The sequence below is a fragment of the Protopterus annectens genome, chromosome 12.part0 (genome assembly GCF_019279795.1).
Source record: "Protopterus annectens isolate FY-2018-M chromosome 12.part0, PAN1.0, whole genome shotgun sequence".
NCBI classification, from domain to species: Eukaryota; Metazoa; Chordata; order Ceratodontiformes; family Protopteridae; genus Protopterus; species Protopterus annectens.
The window spans coordinates 861,725,620-861,739,631 of record NC_056746.1 but is presented as its reverse complement, the minus strand read 5'-3'; the positions used below and the strand labels follow the sequence as shown (position 1 = coordinate 861,739,631).

Here is a 14,012-nt window from a genome sequence, read left to right as displayed (position 1 = left end):
ACATCATCCACAATATCTAGCACTGGCGGAATAACCAGGGGTCTGTGTTGAGGTAATAATAGGAAGTCTCTGAGCCTTTTCTTGGATTCTGAATAATCCTGGCCTTCCCAATGGAAATGCTCCCTCATGGTATGTAAGGTTTCCCCAAAGGAGTAGTCCTCAGGCGGAGAGGCTGATGGATTACATTCCTCAGCATCAGAATCCTCATAAAGGGGTAGAGAGTATCCCAGGTCTGAGGAGGAATCAGAGGAAATGGACCCCTGGTCGGATGAATCATAATCTGCATCCTGTCTAGGCCTTTTATCAGGTGGGGATGGGAACCCCTGATCAGAGTGATTAAGTCTTCGGCCATTTTAAGCATTTGTTTCTTAGGCATGGAGGCCTGTCCTAAAGAATGCTGTACTTGTTTCTTAGTTTTTAAAGGAGGCTTTGAATTAGAAGAGGGTTTAATGCTTTGCTGAGTAGGTCTGAAGACACCCTCTGAAGCTGCGGGAACTCCGGATCCCTCTGCAGGATCGGTTTCGGTCTGCTGAAAAGCTAGTGCATCCGAAGGCCCAGCCATCTCCACGTGGGGGTCGGGGGCAGCCTGTGGTTCTGCAGAAGCGGTAGTCAGGGGCTGCAAAGGAGCCTCACTGAAAACCGGAGAACCGGTGACTGGCCTAGAAGAGGCTTCGTCATCAGTTTTGGGCTTCGGATGCCTGTCCTTGTCTTTGCGCTTTTTATGAATACCGGCTGTCGGAAGTTCCGAAGGCTTGGTATAATTAAATTTTCTGCCAAAGTAATGTTGGGCAAAATCAAACAGACGTTTAATAGTGCGCTTATTAAACCTAGCACAAAACAGACAACCAGTAACATCGTGGTCTGGGCCTAGGCATGGGATACAATAAGAATGGAAATCCTTATGAGGCATTTGCTTCCCACAAGAAATACAGTTATTAACTTTTACTGACATTGGTCTGAGGCAAGAAAAAGTTTCCCCAACGGGGTACTTAGCTTTGTAGAAGACTTCGGTTCTGGATTCGGAATGAAAATCTCAGGAGTAGGCCAACCGGCACTTGCGAACTGCTTTTGCTTCGGGCACCGCACGGCAAGAAAGACTTAAGAAAATGGTGTCGGCTGCATCTTATATACCCCTGTCACACTGACGTCAGGGAAGAGGTGACAGCAACAGACTCCGGACCAAGACTTTGGAACTCAGGCCAGCTGCGGAACCGCCTGACGGCAGGATAACCCAAGTGTAATGACTGCAGCAGTGTCACACGAACATCAGATCTGCTGTGGCGACCCCTAACGGGAACAGCCGAAAGAAGAAGATGATGAATATCAAACGGATTTGCAAAAATGCAGGTGTTAAAATATATTTGTAAAGTTGCTGGTGTTAAAAATGTATCAACAGTGATCTTGCTGGACAGAAAAGAAACATATATGCATGTCAGACTGAACTGTTGTAACTGATTAAATGTATACATTTTAACAGAGGTTACCAAAATGGAAGGGGTTAAACTCAGCGCAGATACCTTAAGAAAAATAGCTGAAATTAAACGACTTGGTTTAGGTCATAAAGATTTTATCCCACAAGTCTGACTGCAGCCTGAGATGCAATGTCTGTGAAAAGCCTGGGCTGGGATCCTACTCTACTGTCCTTATCGGTGAACTAACTGCTACCCTGTGGTGCCAAAGAATGGCTTGTTAAGTTTCTGCAAGAAGGGTGGAAGTGCTGGAAATGTTTAACAGATTCTAGATGCTGTAACAAACCTTGGCTAAAGTTGTGTGTGTACACTTTGAGACATCAGTGCCACATCCTGACTCGGTTTCTAGTTGGTGGGTAGTGGGGGAATTCCAGAGTCAGGTGACCAGATGTGATGTCATTCTGCAGCCAGCACTGAAATTGTACTTGAATACTAGTGAGAGATGTGAAGACTGCTCTTTTGGGCCTCTGAAGACACTCGTTCACTTTCATCTGGTCTTGCTTTAGTAAGTAACTAGGGAACAGTAATTCTTCCGTTAAAAAAATAGTTAGATTAGCCAAATGTTTTTTTTTCTGCATCTGCCCGAATCTTTTCCATCTGTTTTTTTTTTCCCCCCACGATTGAAACTGGTGTATATTGTAAATCTATAATCAGTATTTATTTTTTATTATTACTATTTTAAACCTTTAATTGTGGCTGGTCTTTCAGAAAATACTTAACTTTTGAGAGTACTTACTTTTATTTAATGGCATTTTGGCTCCGCATTGCTGAGAGTCTTGCTGCTTGGTTAAAACACTACCACTTGCATGAGTATTAATTTTAATAAGGTGCAATTGGGTACCCTGGTAACAGCCTTAAAGTAGCTGGCTTCGGGTGTTCTGGTGACAGCAAATCTACCTTGTAGTCTGGGTAGTGGTGGCACAGCAGATCAACTGTGCCAGCCTTTCCCAAGTGGGTGGGTGGGTGTGACAATCAAATCTCAAAAAGACAGTCCGTGCGACAGCTACTATGAAGAGGGACACAGAGCACTGCTTTCACAGAAAGGGTAGTGGAGGACTTGGAACACCCAACTAAGGGCTCAGCACTACAGTTGTCAGTTGGGAGTCTTAATTTGGGTCTGGAGAAGAAGCTCAGCCTTAAGGTGGAGCGCACATTCTCTGTGTGCTCTTGAGAGAAACTGTACTAGGTAGAGGGCTACATCTGAAAATATTGTGGTGCGTCTTTCTAACAAGAAATCATTCCTCACCAGTGGAAAGGATTGAGGCTTCCTGATCACATGATGGCCCAGAGGAGGCATGTCACAGAAGGTACTAGGGATAAAACAGAATTCATCTTGTGCAAAGGCCAAGGAATGCTTCCACAAACGTATTCTGGTAGTGTAGGTAAGAGAGAAGATGCTGTAGTTCTTAATCTACATGTTAGGATTTGTGAAATTACACTGTCCGATAGAAAATAAATTGCAATTTAGACCATCTTCTAGAGTTACTCTCCACAATTTTAAGTTTACAGTATCACCCATGTGTGTACAGGATGTCGACCTGGAAAAGAATACCTATAACTCTCAAGCTTGTGCTTTAAGCTGCAGTTTTGAGGTTTGGAGAAATTAAAATAATGAAAATGTTTTACTACAACTAAACCCTTTACCATGGTTTCAGAATCTTGATTTACATTGCACTGCTCTAATCACCTAAATCATCACATACTGTCCATGGTGGCACATGTACTCTGTTACTTTATAAACTATACTGAGTAGTTTATCCTGTTAAGGATGGGGTGCTAATCCACTTGCTCTCTTCAATTTCTGAAAGGGTAGAGAAAGGGTAACAAAAGACACTATACAGTGATTTCCTACCCTAAACCTCTCCCATAAAGCACAGATGCCGTTACTCATTTATGCATGTAGACCCAGCAAGACCAGCCAATAATTTCTTTCCTTTCTACTTGGAGCTTCCATTCATATCTCTCAGCATCACAAACCAGATGAACAAACTGCAGTCAGCATTGCTAAAGAAATTTTAACTGTTACATTACATTCTTTCAACCCTCGTGCTTATTATAGCAGGCGGATGTCAATGAAGTTTTTGTTGCTGATGTAACTAATCACATATTTTTGGTTTCAGACTGTATTAGAACATCCACAGAACTTACTAAAAGTATACATCTTCATGTTGAAATAAGTCTGCATCTGCAAAAGCTGTAGCTATACTGTGCATAACCGTGCAATTTATGCTGACAGGACCACATCACAGTTCACATACAAACATTACTCTCCATTCAGAAACCAAAAGGAAATCCAAGCATAATAAGTCAGCATTGTTTTCACTGCAGCGCAAACTTTTCCGCTCCCTTTATAGTCCTGTAAAAAAATGTGCCCGTTAAAGAAGTCTGTAGACAATGTTTTCCTATAGTATAATAACCCACGCCACTCCCACCCCAAAAGAAGACAGGAATGCCCAAGTGACAAACAATTACACCTTTTACTATGCTGTAGAAAGTGAGGGTAAAGTATAGTGAAACACTAGGACAATAGTAAGTACAGCTGTTTGTTCTAAACCAATGCTCAGGGCTTCACTTACAAAAAGGCAGAGGTCAAAGCCAAAAGGGATTTCTCAAACCAGTAAAACTTCCCCTTGTTTTATGGACTCTCAAGAGTTCAGCTCTACATACATAATCCCTTGTCCCATTTCTGCATAGAGGGTTGGGGCATCACTTCAAGAGTGACAATCGAGTCACAGTTTACACTGCTTGGTGGCTAGCCTTGCTGCTGTAGTTCTTCCACATCACACACTTGTGCATGTGCGCACACACGCACACTATGCCCAAATTTAGGGTATCCAATCCAACTACTGCACGTCTTTAGAATGCATGCCTTTGGAATGTGACAGGAAACCAGAACACACAGAAGAAAGCCATCCAAACACAGGGAGACTATGCAGACTCTGCACAGAGGGCACCCCAGCCAAGAATCAAACCAGGTAATCTTTTGTTGTGAGGCAACAACACGATCTACTGTGCCACCCTAGAGTGTTAGTTGTAAAACTCAATTTGTGAGCAATGGGCAACAAGCACTAAGAATTCTAGCCCAGAGGAGTAGAATCCTAGGACTACCTTTACATTCTTTAATGATTCACTCCATAACAACGATGACAAAGAATGTACAGTTTTGTACCTACCATAAATGTAGACGTCTGAGTGCTAATACAGCTGCAGTAATAACAGATGAGGCGGGTCCTCGGTCGGCTGAATTCCAAAGTCTAGGTCCGGCATCGGTTGTCGTTGCTTCCTCCCTGACGTCAGTGCGACAGGGGTATAAAAGATCCAGCAGACGCCATTTTCTTCAGTTTTTCTTGCCCCAGATGTCAAGTGCCCCCAGAAGGAAGGCAATAAATAAAATTATGTAATAATGCAATGCAATATAATCAAAAAACAGTAGTTGCAAGCAAACACACCACAAAAGAATACCCCTAGAGGGGAAGGAGGGAGGGAAACCTGGACTGCAGCTGTATGAGCACTCGAACATCTACATTTACGGTAGGTACAAAACTGTACTATGTTCATAGTGCATACAGCTGCAGTCATAACAGATGGGTAGAATCCCAAAGCTAAAAAAGGGGTGGTAGGCACTAGGTGGAACTAGGAGGAGCCAGGATGCCCTGCAAGACTGCAGTGGCAAAGCCTGCTCTAGATTTGGAGTATAATGGTAGGTGATAGTGCTTGGAGAAGGTATGTACGGAACTCCAAGTAAGTGGCTGCTTCCAAAATATCTTTGGTAGGAACCCCCCCTGAGGAAAGCTGCAGAGGTAGCTGTGGCCCTTGTGGAGTGAGATCTGATGCCTGCAGGTACAGATTTACCATGAAAAGAGTAACAAAAGCGTATGCAGTGGGCTATCCACTTTGAGATTGTCCATTTGGAAATTGGCTTCCCTTGAGCTCCTGTAGCATAGGACACAAAAAGAGTTGCTCTGATTTTCTGAAAGGCTTTGTTCTGTCCAAATAATAACGCAGCTGTCTGTGAATGTCCAAGGAATGTAGCAGTCTTTCCCCTTTGTTTTGAGGATTAGGGTAGAAGGTAGGTAAGTGGATAGCCTGATTCAAGGCTACCCTGGATACTACCTTTGGCATAAAGGACGGATTGGTTCGTAAGGTAACTCTGTCCTGATGGAAAATGATGAAAGGTTGCACAGCCATGAGGGCTTGTAGTTCCGAAACCCTGCGAGCATGATTGCCAGGAGGAAGGCTGTTTTCCAAGACAAATATTGCAGTTCTGTTGAAGGAGCTGGCTCAAAAGGAGGCAAGGTCGATTTTTCTAGTATGAAATTGAGGTCCCAAACAGGTACTGGTTGTTTCCTTGGGGGTTTTATATTCTTAGCCCCTCTGAGGAACTGTCTTAAGAGGGGGTGAGAGAATAAAGGAGGATCAGTGTTGTATTCTGCAGAAATGGCTGAGACATGGATTTTGATGGAGGAGAATCAAAGTCCACTGCTTAGCATTTCAGCTAGGTACTGTAATATTTGGGGTAAATTCAGTATTCCAGGATTCTGACCCCTTTTCTCATTCCAGGTACAAAACCGTTTCCATTTTGCAGAGTGGACTTTTGTAGAAGGTCTTCTGGCCTCCAAAATGACATCCTGCACCTCCTTGGAGAGTAGGGCCTGTTGTGAATTTAAGGAATCTTCCATGCGGCTAGATTGAGTGTTTTCAGCCGACTGTGTAGAGTTTTGAAGTTGTGCCGAGTCAGTAGAAGAGGCATAAGAGGCATTAGAGGCAGGATCCATGGTGGGGAATGCGTCAGGCTTTTCAGGAGTGGGTACCAGTGTTGTCTTGGCCAGTCTGGAGCAATGAGAATCATCTTTGGTCTGTCTGCTCTGGTTTTTAATAGAACTTTGGGCAGCAGAGGGAGAGGTGGAAAGGCATAAACTGTCATTGTTGCCCAACTGAAGGAGAGTGCGTCCACCTTCCAGGCCTGTGGATGAAAGGTCCTTGAGCAGAATTTTGCCAATTGGCGATTTCTGTGGGAGGCAAAGAGATCTATGTCTGGCCTTCCCCATGCTGGAGTTATCCTTGTGAAAACTTGAGGATGCAACTTCCATTCGTGCGGATCTGTCATATTTCTGCTTAGGTTGTCTGCCAGTTTGTTTTCCCTGCCTGGCAGGTACTGTGCTTGAAGCTCAATTTGTAATTCTACAGCCATGTTCCAAAGAGACATGGCTTGCCTGCATAGGGGGTATGAATGGGTACCTCCCTGTTTGTTTATGTACCACATTACTGTGGTGTTGTCCGTCCTCATCAATAGCTGGCCTGGATGCAGTAGGTCTTTGAAAGCTATAATAGCATTTACTACTGCTAGCATTTCCTTCTGATTGATGTGTAGATGCTTTTCTTTTTGGGATCATTTGCCCTGAATGCACCGATCTGTCATGTGCGCCCCCCAAGTGTAGTCCAATGCGTCTGTTGTGATGATATGATTTGCTTGAGGCTTGCAGAATGGGAGACCTGTGTTTCTTTGGCAGACATGGAATTAGTGGTATTATTGTTTCCAAACTGTGGCTGTGTTGAGACCATAGGTTTTTTAGGTACCATTAAAGTTTCCTCATATGCAGCTTTGCACATGGGATTAGTAGGATGCAAGATGCCATGAATCCCAGAGCCTGCAGGATTTTCCTTGCAGTCAGCCTGGTGAAAGTTGCCAGTTTTCTGAAGTATTGAGTTAGTTGCCCTTGTTTCTCTGGCATGAGGTAGGCCATCTGGGTGTTTGTATCCAAGCTGGCACCCAGGAAAATTGCTTGAGAGGGTATTAGCCTTGACTTCTTTTTGTTGACTGTGTATCCCAGAGAATTCAACAACATTATTACAAATGCCAGATGTTTCATAAGTATGTGCTTGCTGTCTGCTTGGATCAGGCAGTCGTCCAGATACGGGTATATCTGTATCCCTTGAAGTCTGCAGTAGGCAATTACTGATGCCAGGCATTTCGTGAACACTCTGGGCGCAGTAGATAAGCCAAAGGGCAATGCAGAGAATTGATAATGGGTTGAACCTGCAAGAAATCTGAGGTATCTTCTGCAATCTTGTCTGATTGGGACATGCAGGTATGCCTCCTTGAGGTCCAATGTTGCCAGCCAAGACTCCTTGCCCAGTATGGGAAGAAGCTGCTGTAATGTGAGCATCTTTAATATTGGCACGAGTAAAAAAGTGTTTAGGATGGATAGGTCCAAAATAGGTCTCCAATCTTTTCCCTTCCTTGGTACCAGGAATAGTCTGGAATAAAAACCTTGACCCTGTTCTAGTACAGGTACCTCTTGAATAGCTTTCATGTCTATGAGATCTGAAATTAGTTTCTGTGCCTCTGCCCTTTGATTGTGTGGCAGGTATGGCATGCCTCTCATTTTTGGGTAATCTCAGGAGCTGGCCGACCGGCACTTGCGAACTGCTTCTGCTTCGGGCACCGCGCTGCAAGAAAGACTGAAGAAAATGGCGTCGGCTGGATCTTTTATACACCTGTCGCACTGACGTCAGGGAGGAAGCGACGACAACTGACGCCGGACCTAGACTTTGGAATTCGGCCGACCGAGGACCCGCCTGACGGCAGGAAACCCCATCTGTTATGACTGCAGCTGTATGCACGATGAACATCATTAAACAGTAAGGCTAAGTAGTACAGTTGTGTAAGAACGTAACATAACAGTAGATGTCCTACTGATAACTGCTGCAGTACTCCAGACATATAGGTCGTCACTGCTGAGATCTGGCCAGGGTACCAAAGCTTTACCCTCCCTAGGTTGTACATCTGATGCATGACCTCAGCTCATATGTGTTGGTTTATATATAGATGGAGGAATGCGGATCCTCAGACCATCTCCAAGCCAGTGGTCTGAAGACTACTGAGAGAGGAGACTGGTCAGCTACGAGAGATGCATCTCAAATAGGTAAAAAAAAAAAAAAAAAAACTCATTCCCATGTAATACAGCAGAGGTTAAAGCAAAGGAGGAGGAGAGAGAAGGCTGAAGTGAAAGAGCAGGGGGGGGGGTGGAGGGTGAATTGAAATACTGGAACACTGATCAGTAGAACATCTATTATTAGTTCTTGCACAAACGTTCCATGTTCCGACGGAAATAACTGTTGCAGTATTCCTGAAATACAGGTAATTCCCAGAGCTGGAGCAGGAAAGAAGGGTGGTTGGCTACTGAGAAAAGAATTGTCCAGCAGCCCGGACAGAGCTGAGCAAGCGAAAGCCATCCTGGACATGGAAAGCATCAGTGTTGTAGCGTTTCGTGAAATTGTGTACAGATGACTAAGAAGCAGCTTCTAAGACCGACCTGGAGTCTATTCCTTTGTGGATTGCTCCTGAGAAAGCCACTGTCCTAGTGGAATGTTCTTTAGGGCAGGAAAGCCAAGGTCTTACAGCTGGTCAATCTTTCTGAAGGATTTAGTTTTGTCAAGGTAAAATCCAGAGCTGCCCGTGAATGTCTACAGAATGCAACACTCCTTCCACCCCAATCCCACCCCTGTTTTGTGGATTGGGAAAGAATCAGGGTATTAGACTTCCCACTTTAAGGGCAGCTCATTCTCTACCTTAGGCATGGAGGATGGATTAGTCCCGAGAGTCACCCTATCCTTGCAACAGACAAAGGTGGAACTGGCCAGGAGACCTTGCAACTCAAACTCTCCTAAAAGGAGGCAAATGCCAAGAGGAGGATGGCTTTCCAAGTACAGAATTTTAGAGAAGAAGATACTGGCACAAAGGGAGGCAGTGTAAGTTTTTCTAGCACAAAACAGACTCCAAGGGGGAAAAATGGGTTTCCTTGATGGGCTAAAATGTAGGGACTCCCCCTGAAGAAAAGCTTGGGCTTTGCCCTAGCCATAAATGGAGGATTAAGAGGGAGGCAGGCAGTGATATCAAACTAGGCCAAACAAAGGTGTTTGAAGAGATACTGCAGTACAGCAGGAACTTGTGTTAAGAGTGGGTGCTGACTTTGCAGCAACAAAAGGAGATCCAGTTACACTGCTACATGGAAAATGATCTCTTGGTCTCTTGTACGACTTGAGCTACCACTTCAGAGAAAAAGCTTATCATCCATAGGGTAAAGTTGATGGAACGGAAGGTTTTGGTGGAGCAGCAATTCCTTTTACAGAGTTATCAGGTCCGGCTGAAAAGAAATTCTTCTGTAATTTCCATTTTGCCTGAATCGGTCAGAAAGGTACCAGTAAAAGGAGTATGGCTGCTTCATTTTGTGCCTAGAGAAGAACTTCTGGAAGAGGAAGCAGTAGGAGGAAAAGAACAGAGGTGCTTCCCTGTCCACTGGAAGGAAAAAAAAATAATCTGTCCTCCACGGCTGTGGAACAAGAGTCCCTGGTGCAGAACTGGGGAAGCTGACGGTCGATAGGCATGCAGAGAGGTTTGAAGAGTGCCCCACTGAAGGGTGATTGGTCTGGAAAATCTTCCTATTCAAAGTCTATTTGTGAAGATCCTCCAGAAATTGGCTCAAGGAGTGTGTTGGCAGACTGTCCTGAGAAGGGACGCATGTGGCTGCGACCACGATGTTCACTTTGGTTGCAAAGTTCCATGCATCCAGTGCTAACCTGCACATTAAGACCTGGTGCCTTCCTGTTTATGCACCATGACTATGTTGCTGTCTGTTTACACTAGCAGAAGCCTGGATTTCCAAACGTGGTTGAAAATCTGAATATGCAGAAGGCCCCTCATTTTCTTCAGACTGATATGCTCCTTTCAGAAATGAGACTGCCATTTCCCCTGCACACTGTGTGAATCTGTCCATGCTCCTCATGCCTTGATGACCTGTCCCTTCCACTAAAGTAGCTCCTTTCTGAGACAAGGGAGGAGGGAATAAGGGTGTCCAAGGGGTGCCAGTGTTAGGACCACACACATCTGAGGTACTACTGGATTTTCCTTGTGAAGTTTGGCCAGAAGACCAGAGATCATGGCTGCCATGAATCCCCAAGTTCTTAGCATCTCCCTTTCTGAGCAATGAGTTGTAGAGGAAAGGTTCTGAAAATAACTAGATAAGACTGAACTTTCTCTTGGGGAAGGAAGGCATGCATTTTCAGGGTCTGCAGCCTAGGGGAAAAAAAAAAAAAAAAAGGTCTTGTGTAAGGACCATATGGGATTATTTGTAGTCTACAGCAAAACCAAGACCCATCAGAAGATAGAGGCTGAAGTGTAGATGCTGAAAAATTTCTAGACAGAGCTCAGACAAAAAGGTTATCCAGGCAGGGGAAGATATGAATTCCTTAAGTGCGACAAAGTTACTACTGGAGATAGACATTTTGTGAACACACTTGGAGCTATGGAAAACCAAAAGGCAATAAACTGAAAATACAAGGAAACTGAGGAATCTCTTGTAAATAGGATAAATGGATTTATGTAAGTAGGCGTCCTTCAGATTTAAAGACACAAAGACTGGGGAAGGATGAAGACTGTAAAGAGCATTTTGAAAGATGGTACCATCAAGTAAGGGTTTAGGAGACAGACCTAGGATGGGTCTCCACTGCCCTTCTTTCTTTGGGATTAGAAAAATCCCTTAGTAAAAGCCCTTGTCTAATGAGGTCCTCTAGGACTTGCTCGATGGCACCTTGATTCAAAAGGTCTTGAATAATGGGGGCCAGAAGGGATATTTGATTTTGATGAGGTTGTGGCATGCCTTTTGAAACAGGAATAAATTTCACAAGACATGGATGGCATAACCATCCTGGATGATGGAGAGGACCCTTTGTTGCAATACCGTCCCACCTGGCCAGGAGAGCAACAGTCTTTGGGGGGAAAAGGGGTAATAGGGCTGAGGGTGGGGGAAGGGGGGTGCTCAATGATGCCTTGCCTCTGGAGGGTTTTTTTTTTTTTTTTTTTTTTTTTTTTTAACATAGGTTCATGCTAAGCTAACTGCCCTTGTGAGCCATTTTAAGCCTAGCCAATTATCCCTTATGAGACTCAAACCCTGCACCTTGTGTTTGTAAAGCAAACACCTTAACCATTAGGCCACCCTCCCAACCCACTCATTGATTTTTGAAGACCTTTTCCTAGGGGGTTTTGTTTCTGAACTGCCCAAGAATCCCTTCTAATGAAGGAGAAATATTTAGAAAGATAGTTCCTATGGTATCTAGGAACTAAGGAAAGTAGTATTTGCCTGAAGTCTTTCATCATCTTACCTTGGTGGTGGAGAGTTTTGAACCAACTGGCCTCCTGACGACTAAACAGTAAATCCTTTAAGGGGGAGTCTAGAATTTTAAACTTAAATCCTCAGGTATACACGGAATGCAAAGCCATGCATACCTGTGAATAACAGATCCAGTGGCAGCAACTCTAGAAGCAGAATCCACAGCATTGTTAAGTGCACTTAATGCTGTGTCTGTCAATTTCAGTGGCCTGCAACAGTAAGCTCTGAATTTGATGCTCAGACTCTGCTGTAGGAAGGTCCAGTATAACTTTGTTAAAGGAATGCAGGATGGAGATAGAGTACTTTGTCACAGAGTGTGGTAATTAATTGTCCTAAAGGCAAGGGTAATAGTGACGCAAAGCTTCTTTCCCCATCTATAGCCAAATATCTTTGTCAGCAAATAGGGCATTTGCACAGGGCAGAAGCTTATGTTTTAACAAGGAATACTGCAGAGGGGTCTGCCCAGATTTTCATAGAACGTCCAGATTTTGCCACATTTTTTGTTCCTCATAAAATGTGTGATTTTCTGGCAAATCACAGAGTAATGAATTCACTAAATAACAACATACATCCGAGTTTGATTTCATATCCTCCAAAATATGCATACCAACACAAAACCTGTTACTTTAGCAACTTTCTATGTTTATATGAGCAATATTTACAATCTCTCCCCTTTTTCGACCCCCCCCCACCACCACCACCACCCATATTTACACACTTGGCCCAGATTTCTTGTGCTTAGAGGTTGAGATGTACGACTTCAGGTCATCAGACTCGTGTCTGGTTTCTCAGGAGGGACTGGAGAATGGGCAGGGGTACCCATCTTAAAGAGGGTGCAATACCACTTTTGAACATCATGGATCTGATTGAATTTCCATTCAAAGTGCTGCATCATGTTCTATAGGTTTCTCAAAAAGAAGCTTCCTCAATGGGGAAATCCGATGAGAGGAAGTCCACTTCATCAGAAGAGACTTATCTTGGAGAATATAGCCGAGAGGAATAGTCCAGAGAATGGTCACAGACATAGTACTATTCCCTATCAGAAGAGGAAATCAAGGCAGGTTTTTAAAAGGTATACTGTAATTGCAGAGACCCAAAGGAAGGAGGTTTCAAAAATGTAATAACTTTGAACAAACCCTGCAAGAAGTCATCCACTACTTTTCCCTAGCTGCTGTTGGAGAAATCACATGTCTAGTCTTCCATTTTATTTTTCTTTTTTAGGCGTGATGTCCAACTGGATGAGGCATGGAGGTTTGGGACCTTGTCTGACATCTATTCGAGAGCCCGGGCTCTCTAAAATTCGAGGTGCACCATGTTGGTCCTTCGGAAAACATGAGACACGGTTCCTGAGACATATCAGCAATCTGTGAGGCCTCAGAAACCATAATGGCCTCTAACATGGTCTCGGTAAAGGGCAACTGAAAAGTAGCTTGACATACCATGGGTTCTGCACTCTCAGTGGGTACATTTAAAGTCACACACTGACTGCAGATCCATTACAGGCTTCTAGTTTCTTCTTCAGCAGCAGAGAGATGTCAGAGGATGCAGAGTCAGCCATCTTGGACTGGGCAAAGTGTTTAAGTGCATCACAAGAAAGGTGCTAAGAGTAGAAAGCCTAGATCTAAAAGCTTTGGGAAAAAACAACTGACAGACTGAGAAAAACTTGACCATGTTCTGGGCCTAGACAAAAGACACTTGGTATGCAAGTCCTCGTATAAAATCTGCCTACTGCACTTGCACTTACCCCTCCCACCCCCCAAGTTGACCTCTACGACTTTCTGGCATAACAGCTAAGGTCTTTCACATACAGATACAAGGCAAAGGGCTCGATTCTAACCTCTGGTTATTGGCTGGGCTTGTAATATTCTGTAGACAGACAGCCTAGTATTTATCTACGGGCAAACTCTGCAAAGGGCAGCATATTAAGCAGCTGAAGTAACGGACACTCTTAATGAGCAACTACAGCAGGAAAGAAAACTTTAATCAAACCTTGCTAAAATTTACCTCAAAAGGGGAAAAGACAGACAAAAAAAAAAAGAGAAATAGCTTGGGGTATCTTTTTCTCTGCAGGTTTGTTGCACCAAACTGCAGTAAAAAGCATTGGAAGATTCCAGGAAAGTGTACCATCTGTAAAGAGTAGAGATTTGGGAGCATGAAAAAAAGTTTTGGATGATGAGCTGACCTAATATGATGGCTTCAGTCCTGTGCGAAACGAGGATAAACCTTTTCAGATGGTATTTTAAATATGAGTTTTGGCAAACCTTTCATTACTTTTGTTAGTTGGTGGTGCAAAGGGAATATTTAGTCAATGTGGAGGTGATGGATGTATCCCCCTCAACTAATCAAACAGAGAACTGCTCTGACTTCAGACACC

The 14,012-nt window shown here is 43.9% G+C and overlaps 1 protein-coding gene across 2 annotated transcripts in view; it reads right to left on the bottom strand.

Moving 5' to 3' along the window:
• Positions 1–14,012, bottom strand: part of DIDO1 (death inducer-obliterator 1) — a 1,822,440-nt gene that overhangs the window by 1,673,947 nt on the left and 134,481 nt on the right. The gene's annotated exons all lie outside the window — the stretch shown is intronic.